This window comes from Diadema antillarum, unplaced genomic scaffold (genome assembly GCF_040938485.1).
Source record: "Diadema antillarum isolate AM-2024a unplaced genomic scaffold, OU_Dant_1.0 seq00001003_RagTag, whole genome shotgun sequence".
NCBI lineage: Eukaryota > Metazoa > Echinodermata > Echinoidea > Diadematoida > Diadematidae > Diadema > Diadema antillarum.
In genome coordinates, this window is record NW_027271841.1 from 1,108,117 (window position 1) to 1,127,596 (window position 19,480).

General features: G+C 37.3%; 1 long non-coding RNA gene across 1 annotated transcript in view; it reads left to right on the forward strand.

Moving 5' to 3' along the window:
- LOC139742488 (uncharacterized) overlaps positions 1-19,480 on the forward strand; it is a 91,266-nt gene that overhangs the window by 21,477 nt on the left and 50,309 nt on the right. The window lies entirely within an intron of this gene.

Consider the following 19,480-nt stretch of genomic DNA (forward strand, 5'->3'; position numbering starts at 1 on the left):
TTTAGAATTTCATTATTTTGATTTTGGTGGTATAATCAACGTCATCATATTGTCAACTGAAATAAAGTGGAATTTAATTTCATGACGTAAGTTGATGTTGACATTCATGTACACGTATCTCTGTCAGTTTTGCCCAATATTATCCCAAATTTGGATATGTTGTACTTTGGACAATTAATTGTCTTTTGATTCAGCATCATTGTTGTGCAATTTGATGATGTCATCATATTGAAAATTGTGATTTAAAGCAAAGTATGAAAATCTGCTGAGTTTACGTGTTATGTGTTTGAGAGGTGATTTTTTTTCCCCATTGATGTATTGACTTGACAACATTCTGAAAGCTGTATCCCAGTCAATTTTGGTAACAGCAACAGCAAATTTTTTTACAAATCATACCAAATGTTGTCGATTGTAACTACTATCTCATTTTTTGTGCAATTTACCCCAAATTTGGCAAGTGTGACCGCTATCAAAGGTAAATGTGCAAGACAACCTTTTCCGTTAATATCAAATAATGCATTGCCATGGCAACAGCAAATTTTCATAAGAACTTGTGGATCGAACTACTCTCTCAATTTTGGAGCAATTAACCCCAAATTTGGCATGTTTGACCACTATCAAAGGAAGATGTGCAAGATACCTTCTTTGGTAGTATTGCATAATGCATTACCACGGCAATAGCAAATAAAAAAAAAACCCTTCCAAATGTTGTGGATGAAATTACTCGGGGATCTCATTTTTAGAGCAATTAGCCAAAATTTGGCATGTGTGACCGCTATGAAAGGTAGATTTGCAAGACACCTTTTTCGTCAGTATCAAATAATGCATTGCCATGGCAATGGCAAATTTTCATAAAAACTTGTGGATCGAACTACTCTCTCATTTTTTGAGCAGTTAGCCCAAAATTTGGCATGTGTGACCACTATCAAAGGTAGACATGCAAGACACCTTTTTTGTTAGTGTCAAATAATGTGTTGCCATGGCAATGGCAAATCTAAAAAAAAAATCCTACCAAATGTTGTAGATCGAACTACTCTGTCATTTTTTGAACAATTGATACCAATTTGACAAGTGTGACTGCCATCAAAGGTAGATTTGCAAGACACCTTTTTTGTTAGTATTAAATAATGCGTTGCCATTGCAACGGCAAACTTTTATTACAAATTTTGGACCGAACTACTCTCATTTTTTGAGCAATTTACCCCAAATTTGGCAGACCGCTATCAAAGGAAATATGCAAGATACTTTTTTTTACTAGTATTGCATAAAGCATTAATTGCCACATGTGGCAACAGCAAATTAAAAAAAAAATCCTTCCAAATGTTGTGAATCAAACTTCTGTCTCAGTTTTATAGCAATTCAGTTGAAATTTGAGATATATGATGAATGTAATGTGTAATTGTGCAAGACACCTTTTTGTGTGCGTGAATAAATCTGTTGCCATGGCAACAACAGTTTTTAATACCAATCATACAAAAATATGTGGATTGACCTAACTCCTTGAGTTTTTGAGTAATTGACTTGAATTTTGGCACTTGTGGCCATTACTGTATAGTTGTGCAGAACTCAACTCCTCTTCTATTGATGTTGAACAATGCATTGCCATGGTAACAGCATTTTTTCACTAAAAAGAATACACAAATATTGTGGATGTAGCTAATTGCCGTGAGCAGTCTTTGAGCATATGGCTCGAAATATGACACATGTGACTGCCATAGTACATTGATGTGCAAACTTAATCTCTCACCATTGTTAAACAATGAGTTGCCATGGTAACAGCATATTCTGAATGAATACAAAAATACTGTGGATTCAGATATATCCCTCAGTCTTTTAGCATTTAGCTTGAAATTTGGCACACATGACCACTATAGTACGTAGATCATGTGCAAAATTTATCTTTTGCCATGGTTGAACAATGCATTGCCATGGTAACAGCATATTTTGAATGAAAATCATACAAAAATACCTTGGATTCAGTTAAGTCCCTCAGTCTTCGAGCATTTAGCTTGAAATTTGGCACATGTGACAGCTATAATATAATCTTAATCTTTCATCGTTGAACAATGCATTACTATGGTAACAGCATTTTTTATCCTAAAAAGCTACTCAGTCTAAACTCCGTCAGTCTTTGAGCATTTAGCTTAAAATTTGGCACATGTGACCACTATAAGACAAAGATGTGCAAACTTAATCTTTCGTCATTGTCGAACAATTCGTTGCCATGGATTTAGCTAACTCCCTGAGTTTTTGAGCATTTGCCTTGAAATTTGGCACGTGTGACCGCCATAGTATACATGTGCAAATTTATTATTTTGTCATTGTTGAACATTGTGTTGCTATGGTAATAGCATATTTTGATTGAAAATCATATTAAAATACCGTGGATTCAGTTAGCTCCCTCAGTATTTGAGCATTTAGCTTGAAATTTGGCACATGTGACCACTATAGTATGAAGATGTGCAAACTTTATCTTTCGTCATTGTTTAACAATGTGTTGCCATGATTTTGAATGAAAATTATAGAAAAATTTTGGTTCAACTAACTCTTTCAGTTTTTTGAGCATTTGGCTTCAAATTTGGCTTATGTGACCGGGTGCTGTTCGTTTTTCCAAAGGTTTGTTATTCTGAAGGTTCGTTAATCTGAAACACACAAATTCCCTATACCTAGAGGTTCTTTAATCCTAAAATGAAAAAGGGTTTGTTAATCTGAACATTGTGGCATTATTCCGAAGGTTCGTTATTCCGGAGATTCGTTAATCCGAAAATGAAATTCGGAATAACGAAACTTCGGAATAACGAATCTTTGGATTAAAGAGCCTTCAGAATAAAGAACCTTCGGAATAACAAGCTGTAACCATGTGACCACTATACTACATAGATGTGCAAAATTCATCTTTTGTCATTGTTGAAAAATGTGTTGCCATGATAGCATATTTTGAATGAAAAACATGTGATAATGTGATTTCAGCTAACTCCCTCAGCTTTTGAGCATTTGACTTGGAATTTGGCACATGTGATGGTTATGATATACAGCTGTGCAAACTTAATTTTTTTTTGCTTATTTCAAACATTGTGTTGCCATGGTAACAGCAATTTTTAATGAAAATCATAGAAATTGCTGATTTACTTGCTCCCCTCAGGTTTTGACCTCTTGACTTGAGATATGACACATGTGGCTATCAGTGATCAAAATATAAATTATTCAATGTTGAACAATACATTGCCATGGTAATTTTTTTTTCAATCAAAAGCATACAAAGTAATTGCTAGTTGAGCTAACTCCTTCAGTGTTAGGTGGGGGTATTAATCACGTTGAGTCGTAGTTCTGTTTATGTCAGGGATACCTCAAGGATACCTTTCAATATTTAAAGACATTATTTACCATTTGCAAATGAAACAAAAACCCAGCTTTAGTGCTTCAAAACAGAACTTTTTCTAAAATGTGAGTTGGGGATAGAAACAACCAGTTAAAAACAGTAAATCAGTATAATCAATGCTAAGTATTGTTTTTGATATAAAATACAAAATGTGAACAATAGTCATAATAAAATTGTTTCCAGAATAAACTGTCTGCAGTTATGGTTTAATGAGTGATATCTCCTTATGTGAGCGATATCTCCTTATATTTTAGGCTTCATGTGAAATTGCAAATGTTTCATATCTGTAGGCCCTATTATGGTACAATGTTTTGTGATCAATACAACTGAACGTACACATGCACAAAATGTGATAACTTGAACATTTCTGAAATCACTGCTCCCAATGGTAAACAGTGCCTTTAATCAACATTGCAATATTTTTGATGGAATAATTGCATCCCATTGTCAGTTTGAAATGGGTTATTGGTGATCAAATTGAATTCTAAAAACTGACTTGATGTACCAGAGGATGTCAGGTTTGCATATCAAATCATAATTGATTAACTTTACAATTTGATGTGTGCAGTCACATGCTCAGAGGGCTACTTTCCTCAGTCTTGTGAATTGTAAAGTCAAGAAAATTTAAATATAAAATTATACATAATTGTACTGGTTTGCATCCAGTGTTGACGTGGATGGATATTCCTTTGCCATTAGAAGATTTTGTAAGGTCCTCAGTGAAAACACAGATTTTAACACATCAGTGATGGTAACTGATGAATTATTCTGACAATTTTATTTTTTTGTTCAATCGCTTCTTATCAAAGTTTTCAAACTTGCATTCTGAGGCAATGCCTATTGCACAATACTATTCTTTAATGCAGTCAGTGCCTTGAAAAAGTCAGAGTTGGAATACATGAAGAGTAAGTAAGCTTCCTTTGCATCTCAGTATGTGATAGCAGGTCACCTTTGTGGGAACTGTCTTGGTTTCAAGCAGCTTTTGTCATCACCACACAGGATATGGTGAATTAGGGTATTAGTCATAATGCAGCACTTGTCTACTCCGATCCGAAAATTCTTCCCCATGAGAAATTGCATTTGAAGAGGGGTACCACTCTATTGCTTGAATCACCAGGTTTTCCTTCATGTAATCCTCGCTAAATTCTATCTTCATCAGGCCCATTCACACTGCCACCAATAGTTGTGACTCTTTGTGTTGCAAATCGAAGTATGATGCAAAATTTTTCTTTTCATGTATGTGAATAATTACAACTATTAGTGAAATTCAAATTCTATTTGGGCACCAAGTGTGACATTTCAGAAATAGTTATGATTGTTTACAATGTGAAGTATCTATGAACAGTGCATAAAATCACTCTGATTATCTTGTACTCCTTAATGCAAGGTGCGCACAGGACAGTACGGTTAAACTCCGTTCAAACTCAAAGATGCATATAATGCAGAACTTTGGGTCTCACATGAAATAAATGCTATTTGGGTCACAATTTTCATTCGTGAAATGGTATGATTTGGATCATGAGTTTTTATTTATTTATTTTTTTTGGTCTGTGTACAGTACATGTGTACATACAGTTAATAAGAGTGCAAAAATGATTGTTTAAATTGCAATTCGAATCATGCTTTTTTCAGTGTGTGTGAATTGGCCTTCAGTCCATAATTGTCAGCTGTTATTCTCATTCACTGATAGGCAACACTGCACACTCACTGGCACTGGTCCGACGGTCGCTCTTTGTCCAGTGTCCAGCTTCCAGAGTCCGTTGCGTAAACTTTTAACATTTTCATCTGCTTCTAGAAAATCCCATGACCGATGTTCTTCAAACTTGGCGGGTAGCATCCATTGGGGATAGAATCTCAATTTCTTGAAAAGGGCACTATGCCCCAACTGGGGGGCCCAAACCCCCTAGAACGTTAAAGACTCCTTAAAAATCTTCTGTAGAGCTAGAAGTGATAGAGCTTAGTTAATGCTATGAGTTGGTACATTGATGACTGTAGTTTCAAGTTTGTTCATGGTGGAGTCAGGGACGCCCCCCCCCCTCCCCCCCCCCCCCCCCCCCCCGGGGACCCAGGGGAGGATCCTAATGGGGGCCTAAATTGTACATTTTCATCTTCTTCTTGAAAGCTCCTGTTGAATTTTCATTAAACTTGCCAGGTAGCATCCCTAGGGGGATACATTTGTAAGATATCAATTCCTTCAAATGGACACCCTGCCCCATCTAGGAGCCCCCAGGAGGCCCAACCTCCCCCCCCCCCCCTTCTTCTCTTCTACAAGTGATAGAGCTAAGTTACTACAATGAGTTAGTAAATTGTGACTGGCGGTTTCAGGCAAAATTCAAGAATTTTGAAAATTCATTTTTTAATTGAATCACATTGCCAATTACCTAAGCTTTGCATTTATATAAAACACTTATATTCTCTGGCACCGTAAGTTGGCATATAATTTTTTTTTTCAATTTGTTAGCCTGACAAAATTGCGAGAAAACAGGCTTTGAAGATTCATGTCTTGTTCAAAGAGAATGTCTGAGCAGCGATGTGAGATGAGAATCACCCATCGGTACGTTGGTGCCAATTGAGATTAAGCTCCACCTCTAGCAACCACAGCGCCTTCTGATGGGCTCACCGAGAGAGTCAAATTTTCCAGGCACCTCAGGGTTCTCGCCAGGAATTTCTTCACGCTTGTCGGCATTTATGCGCGCTGTTCTGGGGGTGGGTACGGGAGGGGGGTTCCCCCTCCCGCGCGAAGCGCGGAAGCCTTCGCTAATGCTCAATACAACACAGATGAATCGCCGCTGTATGCGACATTTTCACGGAGATGTAATGAACGTTGTGAGGGGCATATTCTCACAGAAACAATGCAGAAATCCATACCTTTTGTTAGCGGCAGTTCCTAAATAATAAATGAAAGAGAAGTAGGTGCCGATGGTGGAGGTTCCGATTTCTTTTAGGCCTTTCCTGTTTCACTGTTGCAATAATTAGCCGTCTCTGCATCGCAACTACGCGCGCCGTGTTGCTTTCTCGCCGTCTGCTCGACCACGTGGTAGGCCTATTGCATGCAGATGCGCGAGAAGCGATCGAGAACTTTCGGGACATGGTTGCACTTTCCTTTCTGGGTATACTGCGGTAGTTTGGCCGTGACATCAAAGAGATATCATACAAAAATGTAATGATGGTCATTATTCCGAAGGTTTGTTTAATCATAAAATGAAACGATTCATGAGTACTTCGAAGGTTTGTAATCGAAAACAACAACAACACCAAAGGTCGGTACTACAGATGAATGTTCAAAATAAAACTGATTTCGTTCGAAGATTAACAAACATTTTTTATTTTTTATTTTCCGATCAACGAACCTTCAGAAAGGAATCTATCATCTATCATCGTGATTGCTTCAGAATAACAAACCTTCAGAATAAGAAAACACCCTTTTGGGGCCGTTGTTGTATTCCGAAATTATACTGGCAGAACATTCGAAATAGCAAAACTGATTTCGTTTGGATATAAACGAATATTTTCTCCTTTATAATTTTTCTATTAACGGTCATTCAGAATTAAGAATGTAGAGTATTATTTTGCCATTATTCTTTCGGAGTAACGAACCCTGAGGGTAAGAAAACTGTAACCGTTTTCATTTCTTCTTTATCGTTTTCCGATTAACGATCGTTCAGAATTAAGAATCTAAAGTATTCTTTCGCAGTAACGAACCTTCAGAGTAAAAGAAAACTGTAACCGTTTTGGGGCCGTCGTTTTATTCTGAAATTTCACTGACGGAAACGTTCGAAATAACAAAACTGATTTCGTTGTGAAATGAACGGACATTTTTTCTTAATCATTTTTTGGATTAACGAACCTTCAGAATAGGGAATCTAGCATTATTTTGTCATTAATCTGTCGGAGTAACGAACCCTCAGAGTAAGAAAACTGCAACTGAGTGTTTTGGGGCAGTCGTTTTATTCCCAAATTTCACTGGCAAAACGTTTGAAATGACGTACTGATTTCGTTTTGAAATTTACGGACATTTTTCTTTATTCAATTTTCGGTTAACGAACCTTCAGAATAAAGAATCTACAATTTATTATTTCATCATTACTACTTCTGTCGGAATAACAGACCCTTAGAGTACGAAAACACGCTGTTTTGTGCCGTCGTTTTATTCCGAAATTTCACTGGCAGAACGTTCGAAATAACAAAACTGATTTCGTCGTGAAATGAACGGACATTTTTTCTTAATCATTTTTGGATTAACGAACCTTCAGAATAAAGAATCTAGCATCATTTTATCATTAATCTGTCGGAGTAACGGAAAAAAAAAACGAATCTTGGTGGCGATAACTGATGCTGGTGTAGAGAAAAACAAAGACAGCTCGCTCAAAAGATGCTTCCTTCTTTCAGTTTATTTTCTCCCCAGTCATTCCTATCGTTCTCCTCCCATGAACCCCTGCCATGCAGGGACGATGAACAAAACAAAATGTTACCGATGCTGCAATGAAAAAAAAAAGAAGAAAGAAACACGTCCTCAAAGCAAATTATCTACACTTTTCAAGTTGAACAAATTGATGTTCGTAATGAAGAATAAAAAAAAGCACGACCTCAAGCAGTGGGGAAACTTTATATCATGGCTTGTGGAAATTTCCATGAAATTTCCACGAAAGCCAGGTGTCAGATAAAGAATGTCGCGCGTACTGCCACCTTGCTTCAGTGGTCGTAAACAGCGTGTACATAGCATGTAAACCAACTGGGAACATTGATGAATGATGATCATTTATTTTCTGCCCGTGAAGGCCCCCTAACCCACCTTTTAACAAACCCAAGCCAGAAGCACGTGGAGCAATACGTATACGTTGAACTTGAAAGACCATTATTACAGAATTACTATAAATTTCGGCCCGGAGAAGGAAAATGGAATATTCACGAATGACCTTTACAAATCCATAGAAATTGAAAAGGCTAAAATGGAACGCATGGCTTTTTAGATTAAAAAAAAAAAATAACCCACTGAAACTACCAAAACCTAAATAACAATTTGCATTTGCTTACTCCATCGCAAGTTCTTTTTTCTTTTCTTTTTTTAACGAAAAATGGAGTTAATTTTCTCTCTGCGGCAATGCTTTGAACGCATCTAATTTTGCGTCATTGCCGATGGCCAGCTTCCTAAAGAATTGATACGAATCCTTTCAAATATACGAAACAAAGTCTAAAGATCCTGGATCCTGGCGGTGAATTTCGGTGGTATTATAAATCCTGCTCACTATCAAAATTTAATCATCTGTTCATTGCGCCATTTTACCAACCAACTGTTCCTGAAAATTTCATCCTAATCTGTTCCCAAATTTTGACTTATTTTGCGAAAAAAGAGACAGACAGGCAGACAAACTAACAAACATACCAAAGCAGCCAAAAAAAAAAAATACAACCTTTGGCGGAGGGGGGCATGCATTTCATATCGTTTGTTTTTGCGTAACCCGACAACAAGCGTGACAACAAGCGAGCACGTGTCAGCCTTCCTCAGCCTCCTTCGGCCTCCAACCCTCTCTTTCCGTCCTCTCTCTCCCTCTCACAATACACTGTACCGTTGTACACGCACAGGCGGCTGTAAGTGGCCAGCTGGGTACTTGTGCATGTGTGTGTGGATCCCGAATCAGAGCGCATGTGAGTGAGCAAGTGTGTGATGTGGTGTGTATCAGCAGGGAGGTGAGACCTCCCTGGTATCAGCTAGTACGTCGCTCTGTTGAGTCGCGTTGTTGTGATAGGTGCGATGACTGTGAGGGTAAATTTTTGCACTTGTATAAGTACAAGTATGTAAACTGCTGCTGCTTTCAACATCTAGCTTCTTTTCTAGCCAGATAATAAAGACTGAAAAAGGCGAGAAATTGGTCCGAACTTAGCTCGTCAAGCAAGTTACCCTTGTCGGCAAGTTCACGCGTGGTGTTACCCTTGTCGGCAAGTTTTACCCTTGTCGGCAATTGCTTCTTCAAACCGCACGCTTGTCGGGGCCGACAAGGGTGATATACGCTGGCGAGATCCCTGCACCTTCCTAGGAATTCATCAGGGAGGTGAGAGGAAAAGGAGTGGGCACTGGATTAGTGTCTTTTGAACCATCCTCGGAGCCGCACTCCCCAAGAGACCACTCCACTAACTAGATTACTGCCGCTTGGCCGCACAGTGCACATGCGCAATCCTTGTCAACAGGCTGGTGGGTCTCACCCCTCCCTGGCCAGAACCTGGATTACTCCACGTGGTACTGGATGGGTGGTGTATACTGGTGCATAACTGGTGCATTACCCATTGCTGTGCCTGCAAACAACACTGGTGCATTGTGATGTGCAGTGAACTGGTTGCATGGTCACATTTTGAATTTTGCAGCTAGTATTCAAGGTATTATTATTTATGTGCATTTACATGTCCATGTACTATAAGATTTCTTGGGAACAAATGTACTTTGCATGCTATTATGGTGAAATAACTTTGACATGAAATGGAAACAAATTAACACAGACTTCAAAACATTTAATAATAATGATTAGCAGCACCAATAATAATATACTGATTGAAAGAATGTGAAGGAAACATGAACAGCTGAGTAGTGGAACACAGGCCCTAATAATGTCTGATGATAATAATAATTTTAATATCAAGCTAGCACAGATAATACTAACCACAACAGCAACAACCATCATAAAAATACCCATTCAGCTTTCAAATAAGAATAAAACAAAAACAGAGAGACAGACAAAAAAAAAAGCGCCATGGTGAATATCTTATCAGGCATACAGTGATACAGGACATGTGAGATAGTTCAGCTCTCACTGAACTCTCACATGTTTTCACCATACACCAGGCAAGGAGGCAAGTTATTTCACCAAGATTAGGTCCTATAGTAGTCTCCATCATGACCACTCTGTTGTAGATTCGAGCCCTCCTGCCTCAATATATCCCCAGCATACAACAAAAAAACATTCAAATAGTGTTTTCATCCCCTGGAGAACTAAAATTGCTCACAAAAATATGTTAGTGGGACCAGAAAAAACATGTCTTGGCGGATGTACGCAAGTTTCCCAAAAAATATGACAAGAGAACCAACACGAGCGAACAATGAAGTGATACATCAGACTAAAGAAAAACCCCAACATCTGCTGATCTACAGGTGAATTTTGTCAGCACTAGTCAGGATTTACACTTGATATTGCGTCGTAATTTGATTAAAACAAGAACAAAACAATGGCTATTGTTAAACAGTTACATTGTCAAAACTCAACTTCTTCTTGGCCGATTTTCAAAATTTTTGTATCTATCGAGAGCTGAATTCTTAGACTAGCAGGTCCCAAGAGCATATGCCGTGTGAGCCTGCATAAAGAATGTAAAACCCTCATACACGTCCTTGTGAACACACACAAGTCAACTGGCCTGTCCATACTCCTAACGATAGAGGGCCAAATCACCGCGGCCCCGAGGATCGAACATCAAACAGCAGTGATAACGATCAGACTGACCTCGTTACGTAAGAGGTCGTTTACTTGTTCGTTGGGGCACTGATCCCTTGTAATCCTGTGTTGAGTGATAGGGAAAACCCTCAGGGCAGAGTGCCCACTCCTTTTTGTCTCACCTCCCTGAATTCATCATATCAAAAGCGTACCAAATGTTTGCTGTAAAGCATGCGCGTACGTCGCAATGCAAAGACATCATTCTCTTTGTTCGGGACAGCTATAAGTAATTCAAGTGCCAGGTGGATGACATTCTTGCTACAAAAATGTGTGACCTTTTCTAAAAACAAGGCAAGTGCCAAATTGTGTCTCGCCCATTCGCGTACAAGAAATTAAGATTTTTCCAACCCCCAGGAGTTCATTGACCCGCATATGACCTTTGACCTTGTGGTGACCTTCAACTCCCCAAAGGACATTTACCATCCAAGTTTGGTCACAAACGGTCAAAGGCATCAAAAGTTATGAGCCATAATCGAAACCCGCCAGAAAAACTTAACATTGGGCCCTGAAAAATTTGTTAACCCCTGTCTGTGACCTTTGATCTTGTGATGACCTTCACCTCCCCAAGGGACATCTACCATCCAAGTTTGGTCACAAAGGGCAATTCCGTAAATTTATGTGACAACCTCAGGGTGAAATTTCAAAACTCATAGGCTAAACCTAAATTGCATCTCATTTGAAAGCTGAGACAATGAATTGTCCAAATTTGTGACTTTCAATTAGGTTTGACCAAGGTCAAGGTCATCATGCCTCAGTTTATTGAGACATTTCAGATAATTGTATCTTTTTAAACACAAGGTATACCTGACATTTTGTCTGTATTTCCAGAACTGACTTCATGGAATTGTTTCTTTCTTTATGGTAAAAGTAGTTTATATCCAGCTCTTATAAATGCAATATTTTATTTTTGATTTAATTTTTCTTTTAATGACTAATTGCCACTTAATTGCATTACACGTATGGTCGTGTATGTCCGTCACAAAAAAAACTAGTTTTTTTCAGATTTCAGAAAAACAAAGTATTCAACTGATGTTATAATGTCAATCCTAAGTAAGCTTTAGGGTATCTACATACTTGTCACAAAATTTTGTTTTCACTCCTGCTAATTAAGTTATTAATGAGCGGTTGGACGTACACTTTTTTTGTACGTCCAACCGCACCTAATTTGTACGTCCATCACGGTGTCATATAGCTCTCATTTCCCCATTTCAATTTGCCTAAGCATCTTGTATAATTGTTCTCCTTTGTTGACAATGACTGGAGAGATGGTCAAAATTGCTACAGGGCAGATTAATTAGTTCATTAGTCACTAATTACAATGGAACTGGAATTTAGCTGTCTAAACTTTCTTCATTCATAAAAGTTTGGGCTTTAGTGAAAAAAGGAAGAGTTTTTTTTTTTTTTCAGGTAATAAATAAACACTGGAGACTGGGTGTTGGTAGATTACCAAGGCGAATCCTTCTCTTGAGAAGTCATGGAATTTGGGGCAAACAATGCTGATGTAAAGGTCAATGTCATGCACCCAGCAGGGGGATTCTGGAGATGGCTAGAGCCACCAGATCAGATATTCTACCTCAAAAAAGATGTTGTCCAAAAATAGCAGCACCTGTAGTTGCTTGAAATAGGGGTCAATTCAGTTTCACATTCTAGGCATATTGTTTCCAATTACAGGAGGAAGTCAAATATATACTGTAACACTTTGCTTGATGATGGCTAATTCAACCACATTATTTATTTTGATTTTGCAAGGGGAAAATAACATTTATATACATGTAAGTAAAAGGCAAATTATCTCAACTCCTCAAATGTTCCAACATTGGACCATGTATGAATCCATTCAACTTCTTATGGTTTGGTGTTTCCTCCCCAGACTTTGCAAAGTTCTTCACAGACATTTCAATCGTTGGTAAATTAACAGACTGTTTTATGCATTCATTCAGTCGTGATTATCCATTAATTATTAGTAATCATACAAAGTCAATATACAGTTCCATTCATGTAAAAGAAAACTGCTCTTAAGGAGAGTACTACAATCATGCATGGCTGTAATTCCAAAATTTAAGAAACAAGGTACACCTATGTTTTGCTTTAATAAACTGTGTTTTTTTTTCTGAAACATTGTTTTAATTGTTATCATATGAAATGCTCTTTTTGTTTGTTATACATGTGATAATGTGCATGAACTTTACTTTTGTATAATAACCCGCCACTGGATACTTATATACTAGTTCTAACTGTAGTTTAAGACTTTTTTGTAGTATTTCAACTTTCTGTAGTTTCCAGGTTTAAGCCTGATATTATACTCGTGTTACCTCGTATATTGTGCTTACTTACTATATACATCAATCCTACTATAGTTTTTCATGTGTATGATTACATACATGTACACATCCTGACTTAGTTTGCTCTTTGTTTAGAATTAAAACTATTGTATATGAAAGTATTAATCTTAAGTCACACTGTCAGTCCTTTTTAGGTATAGATGTACATTTACCTATTCTTTTTCATTTTCTTTTGCAACCACTTGTTCAGTGTTTGATGTCATGTCAACTCTCATGTAGTACGTACATGATGTGGCCGAAAATATATATATCCATATGTCATGATAACTTGTTTGTCTTAACCCCCCCCCCCCATTTTAATACAGATATTGCCTTAAATGAGTTACTGTATGAGGAGTATTGTTAAAATTTTTACTCTGGCTTAGTTTACTTTGGTATGTTTACTAAGGACATATTGAGCGATGGCTCCCAAAATCTACAGCAATACAAAAAAATGTATGATAAGATGGAAAAAAAAGGAAATACAAAGAAAAAATAAACTTGGCTTGTATATTTCTTTTTGATAAATGCCAGCTCATATTAAAGAGAGTGATAGTTAATTGTGGTTACAAATATGATAAAAATGCTCAATTTCCATATGTATAATACATGTACGTCCATCACGGACAAATTGTACGTCCAACCGTGTACGTCCGTCACGATAATAAAACGTAGAATATCTCCATATGAATGAATAAACAAAGCTAGATTTTGGTACCTTACTATCATTTGACATCTCCTTCTTACAGTCATACCAGAGTTTGAAGAAAAAATCTGAATAAATCACAGAAATTTTTATTTGAAATCAAAAGAGATTGGAAAACGGCGTCTATTTTTGTACGTCCAATCAGAGGGTGTTTTTCCACTTTTTGAAGGTCACAGGAAGGGTGCTGCCCCAAAATTTTATGTGAATGTTTTCTTTTCAGATTTCATTGGGCCCTAAAAGTTTGTTGACCCCTGTCTGTGACCTTTGACCTTGTGACGACCTTCACCTCCCCAAGGGACATCTTCCATCCAAGTTTGGTCACAAACGGACAAAGGGATCAAAAGTTATGAGCCATAAACGAAATGCGCCCTAAAAACTTAACATTGGGCCCTAAAAGTTCGTTGACTCCTGTCTGTGACCTTTGACCTTGTGGTAACCTCTAACTTCCCAAGAGACATCTACCATCACCCAAGTTTGATTGCCATTGTATCTACATGTGCTGAGTTACGTGTGATAAGGGAGTCTTGCAAGTAAACTTTAACGTATGACCTCAAATGACCTTTGACCTTATGTGACCTCTTACGGCACTATAACATGAAGGTACCCCAAGTGCATCCATCACCCAAGTTTGATTGCCATTGTAGCATTATGTGTCGAGTTATGTGTGATAAGAGAGTCTTGCAAGTAGACTTTAACATATGACCTCAAATGACCTTTGACCTTATTCTGTGACCTCCAATGGCACCATAACATGAAGGTACCCCCAGTGCATCTATGACCCAAGTTAGGTTGCAATCCAAGCAACTTATGTGAAGTTATTTGTCAAAAGAGAGTCTTGCAGGTAAACTTTAACATAGAAAAGAGAGTTTGCACATACTCTTTAATATGTGACCTCAAATGACCTTTGACATCACATGACCTACAACAACACCTAGTGCTTCTATCATTCAAGTGTGGCTGCCATTGCTGTAACAGTTGCCAAGTTATGCATCATAAGAGAGTCTTGCAGGTAAACTTTAACATTTGTGACGGACGGACGACGGACGGACGCCATTTGGATCCCTTAGTCTCACCTTCACCTCCGGTGGGCGAGACAAAGATTACATCATTAACTTTGCTAAATGTGTGCATAAAAACAGCGTAATTAAATTTGACATAAATATCTGAAAAATATAATGAAGTTCAATGAATGTTGCATGAGAAAATGAAAAAGGAGGTAAAAACTTAGCCTTTGTTTTCAGAGTTTAAGGGTTGAACATCATTACCAAATCATCAAAGTGCAAGATTTTCTATGTGTTAAGCTTCTGCGAACATCGCAAATACGATCATCAATAATGTCACGGTGTTACGGTAAAAACTGATGATTTTAGTATTGTTTGAAAATTACAAACACAAAAGGGTTTATTTTGACAGCCCAAATCATGACGACATGTAGCTACCATATACAAGTACTAAGATGATGATAACTCATTTTGTTAATTAATTAAATCTGATTGAAATGTGTCATGGTGTTACAGTAACTGTAACACCGTGACTATAACACCATGACTTGCATTGCAATAACACAGGACACATACCGGATTACACATGATAATTAACTGTTGAAGTGACCATCTGATTTCTCTGTCACATTTACTCAGAAGACAGGTTTTTCAAGGATTGCTCATAACAGATGGGCCAAGCTATATCCACAAAGATTATCACTTCAGTCGCAGCGGACGGGTGCAATTAACTCACTGTTTTCATTTTGACCTGACCTCGCTTTCCTCTTGAATGAACACGTTTCGCACGAAAACCGCTAGGAAAGTGTCGCAGCAAAACTGCTTTAACTTTACTATCTATTCATATTTTTTGATAATCCAACCGATTATGAAAAGTAAAAACCTCATTCTAACCTGCCATTATGTTACCTTTTTTAGATAACGACGATAAAATATTCCAAAATGAAGCATAACTTCACTCTCAAAACGGAAAATAATTGTCAGAAATCGTTGCTAAAATTTCACATTTTGAGTTGGTAAACAACAAAAAACTTTAGAGTATGTTACTAAGTACCCCAGTCGAAATAGAATAGTTTATAAATAGAGAGAAAATATAACAAAAATAGACCCCAAAAATATATTTTCTTACTATTTCCACACTTGAAAAAATATGGAGAAAATAGTTTGAAAATATATTGAAAATAGTAAGAAAAATAGGATAAAATTTATTTTTACCGTATATGTTTTGGAACATAAAAATAGACTAAAAATAGACATGAAAATAGTTTAAAAATAGATATGAAAATAGTAAAAAAATAGTCCAAGAAAGGATTATTCTCCCGTCCAAAATAGGAAAAAATAGCCTAGAAATAGCCTGAAAATCAGTGAAAAATAGCAACAAAAATATATTTCCTTACTATTTCCTTGCTTTGAAAAATAGTGAGAAAATAGCTCAGAAATATATTGGAAATAGTGAGAAAAATAAGTTAAAAATATATTTTTACCTTATATGTTTTGGAACATAAAAATAGACAAAAAATGGACATGAAAATAGTCAAAAAATAGACCAAGAAAGGATTATTCTCTCGTCCAAAATAGGAAAAAAATAGCTTAGAAATAGCTTGAAAATCAGTGAAAAATAGCAAAAAAATATATTTTGAACATATTTTTTCCAGAAAATAAAAATAGCTTTGCTCTAAAAAATATATGAAAATAGAGTAAAGAAAAAAAGTGAGAGTACAAGGTACATGTACCATACAAATACCACATTATTTCCCAAGAATTGCAAAAATGTAGGTTTAAACAATCAAAGAAGACAGTGTACTGAACCTCTGTAAACAAATGCAATGTTGTAAGACAAAGAATGCACATTTGTTCGAGTTAATTACTTATGACAATTAAAAAGTAGGTTTATTGCTTCATGTACAGCACGGTGGCTGTACATGCGGCTTACTGTATTGCCAGTCACATGATTTAGAGATATGATAACACCTACAAAATTCTAAATTGAATATCAAATACAGTGAAATTTTGACATGTTTCATGTACATAAAAATACAGATGTATGTAGCTTAGATGATACATGAAAGCTTTGGACTTCAGTGACACCAGGAGCACTGAACAACAGGGCCTACCTATGGGGGTTGGGAACGAAACAACATTAAAACCTTATCTTGCAACCAACAGTCCTGAAATGAGAGCATGTATGCACACTTGTACATGCTATGAAAGCTGTTCTTGCACTTCTAATGTCCAAGACTATAGGCAGGAAGCTCCAGCACAACTTCTGTTGGACGCTTTGCAGGAGGTCTGATACAGCTTGGGTAGTGTGCCGTAGCTTTGTCATTGTAGAGCGTTGGGATGTCCTTTCGCAACCGAGAGCCATGAGAATTTTCTTGTTGAAGATTGTTCCTGCAATGAATGGAACATTTATTCAATGCACTATTATCATCTAATAACAGTAGTTCTTGCACAGGATAGATACCATGCAACAAACATGTAAAGAATGGGATTAGATTGCTACAACTATTGGTCATTTCATCACTCTGAGCTGCATGTGAGATGCTGTTCAAAGACACAGTGTACTTTTAAAGTTTTTAAAAGAATTTACAGTCATTTTAACTTCTACATGTCACATATAGGCGAAGCCCATTACATTCAACGCTCCATATCATGTTTTGTGCACAAATTGTCTTTAGTAGTTTGATGTGTCTCAATATTTGCACACATGCTTCACTTTCACCTGTTGATTACATTTTATTTTGAGCATGTTGCCAATATTCAACTTATTTTGAGGATGTTGCTCATAGCATGCTGCTGGTTTTTGAGGAAGTTGCACAAACATTTTTGGTATGTTGCAGACAATATGCTCAAACCCCTCACGGGCCACCCTATAGGTTGAACAAAAACAAAAATAATAACAATAAAAGAGGAATACCTTCCCCTTGATGACATGGAGAAGCCGGGAAAAAAGCAGGACATCAGAGCATCGACTTCTTCTCCCAAGAATTCAGCTAGGAGGATGCCATACACGTATTGACGTTGATCAGCGCTGCATACATGTACTTTGCAGATGTACCGGTACTGGGTACCCAAGAAAGGAATGAACAGCATGATCGACAGTCATTTTTCATAGATGGACTTCAAGTCTTCTATCGATGCATCAGCCAGTCAATCTATCATTGATTCTGATGAATAAGAAACAACAACAAAATAATGTTAGAGTTCTATCTCTTAAAATTTTGTTATAACTAAACAAATATAGACGTCTATAAAAAAAAAAAAAAATACACAGAGATGATGACTTGATGAGGCTGCGCCTGAATTTTTTTACTTTGGTCTTTGTTGTATCTAAAAATAAGTTGTAACACTTGTCATAACCGCGTTCGATAACACTCAAGACTAGTAGTACAACAGGAGTCATTGTTTTCTAAAGTGTGAGTGTAGGTCTAACGCGGTAGCCAATTTAAAACTAAGTGGCTAGCTCTAACGTTAACCGTGGGCATTATTCCTTTCTAAATTCTGGCATTCTGCAAATGAAATGCAAACGGTTTCCAATTTGGAATCAGTTCAGACTTTCAATTAAAGATCACATGTACACGAAGTTGTAGGACCTTGTGAATAAAGTTTCTAACGTTAGGCCTAACATGTTAGTTTTGTCTACTAAGATGAGTTAATGCTCTAACACTCTTTCACACAGTTTCACATTGCTATAAATGGTTCTAACGTAACTCAACTGTTAAGTTTAACGGTCTTATTATTTCTAAGTTGTCTAGATCTAACGTTAACTTGTTAGATTCTAACATAGTTACAGTTAGAATCTAACACTAACATTTTACTTTGTTATATGACGAATACCGTACACTGTCTGCGCAGGTCTAGAAATCCATAGTAAGTAAAAACCGTTTCTTTTTGTCAGTACACACAGCGGGATGAACAGTAATTAAGCCAAACCCAAAGTAAAAAGTTCGCTGTGCAGTGCAATTTCGATCCCCGTGGTTCTAACGTTAGAGCCTTGATTATCAGGGCATTCACTGTGTGGTCAGGCCGATGGGTGTGAGAGCTAAACCTTGCAGATTGAGAGCTCGGAACGGATCGAGCGAGCAGGGCAGCCATTGCAAATCTTTGCTGCTATTTTTAGCTACCTACGGTAAGTCTAGATACAGTATACTGGACTACTGTATATAGGTCTTCTAGTTCTATTAAAAGTTCCTGATCTTATTCTCTTGCGTCGTTTGCTTGCCATTTCACAAATATTAGGCCCTTATTGTACTGTAAAGAGCAACTAAGCTTGTGTTGTACACGTCCGTTCGGCTGCCGCAGTTTGAAATGAACAGCGCAAATCAAATAACGGCGCGATACGATATGCGCATGATAAACCGCTCACTGTCTAACGGCCATCAGCGACAACAACAACAACACGCGCACGGACATTGGATCACGGTAGCTCCAAAGAATTCGGCCTAATACACTCCGCACGTATTGTATAAGTGCATATCCAGTCTGCATAAGCCTGACTGGCGTTGCCTGCACATTTTATTCAATCTGCAAAAATATAAACAAGAGAAAGGAAAACGTCCTTAGTACGTGTATAAATGAGTTGCCCATCAACGTAA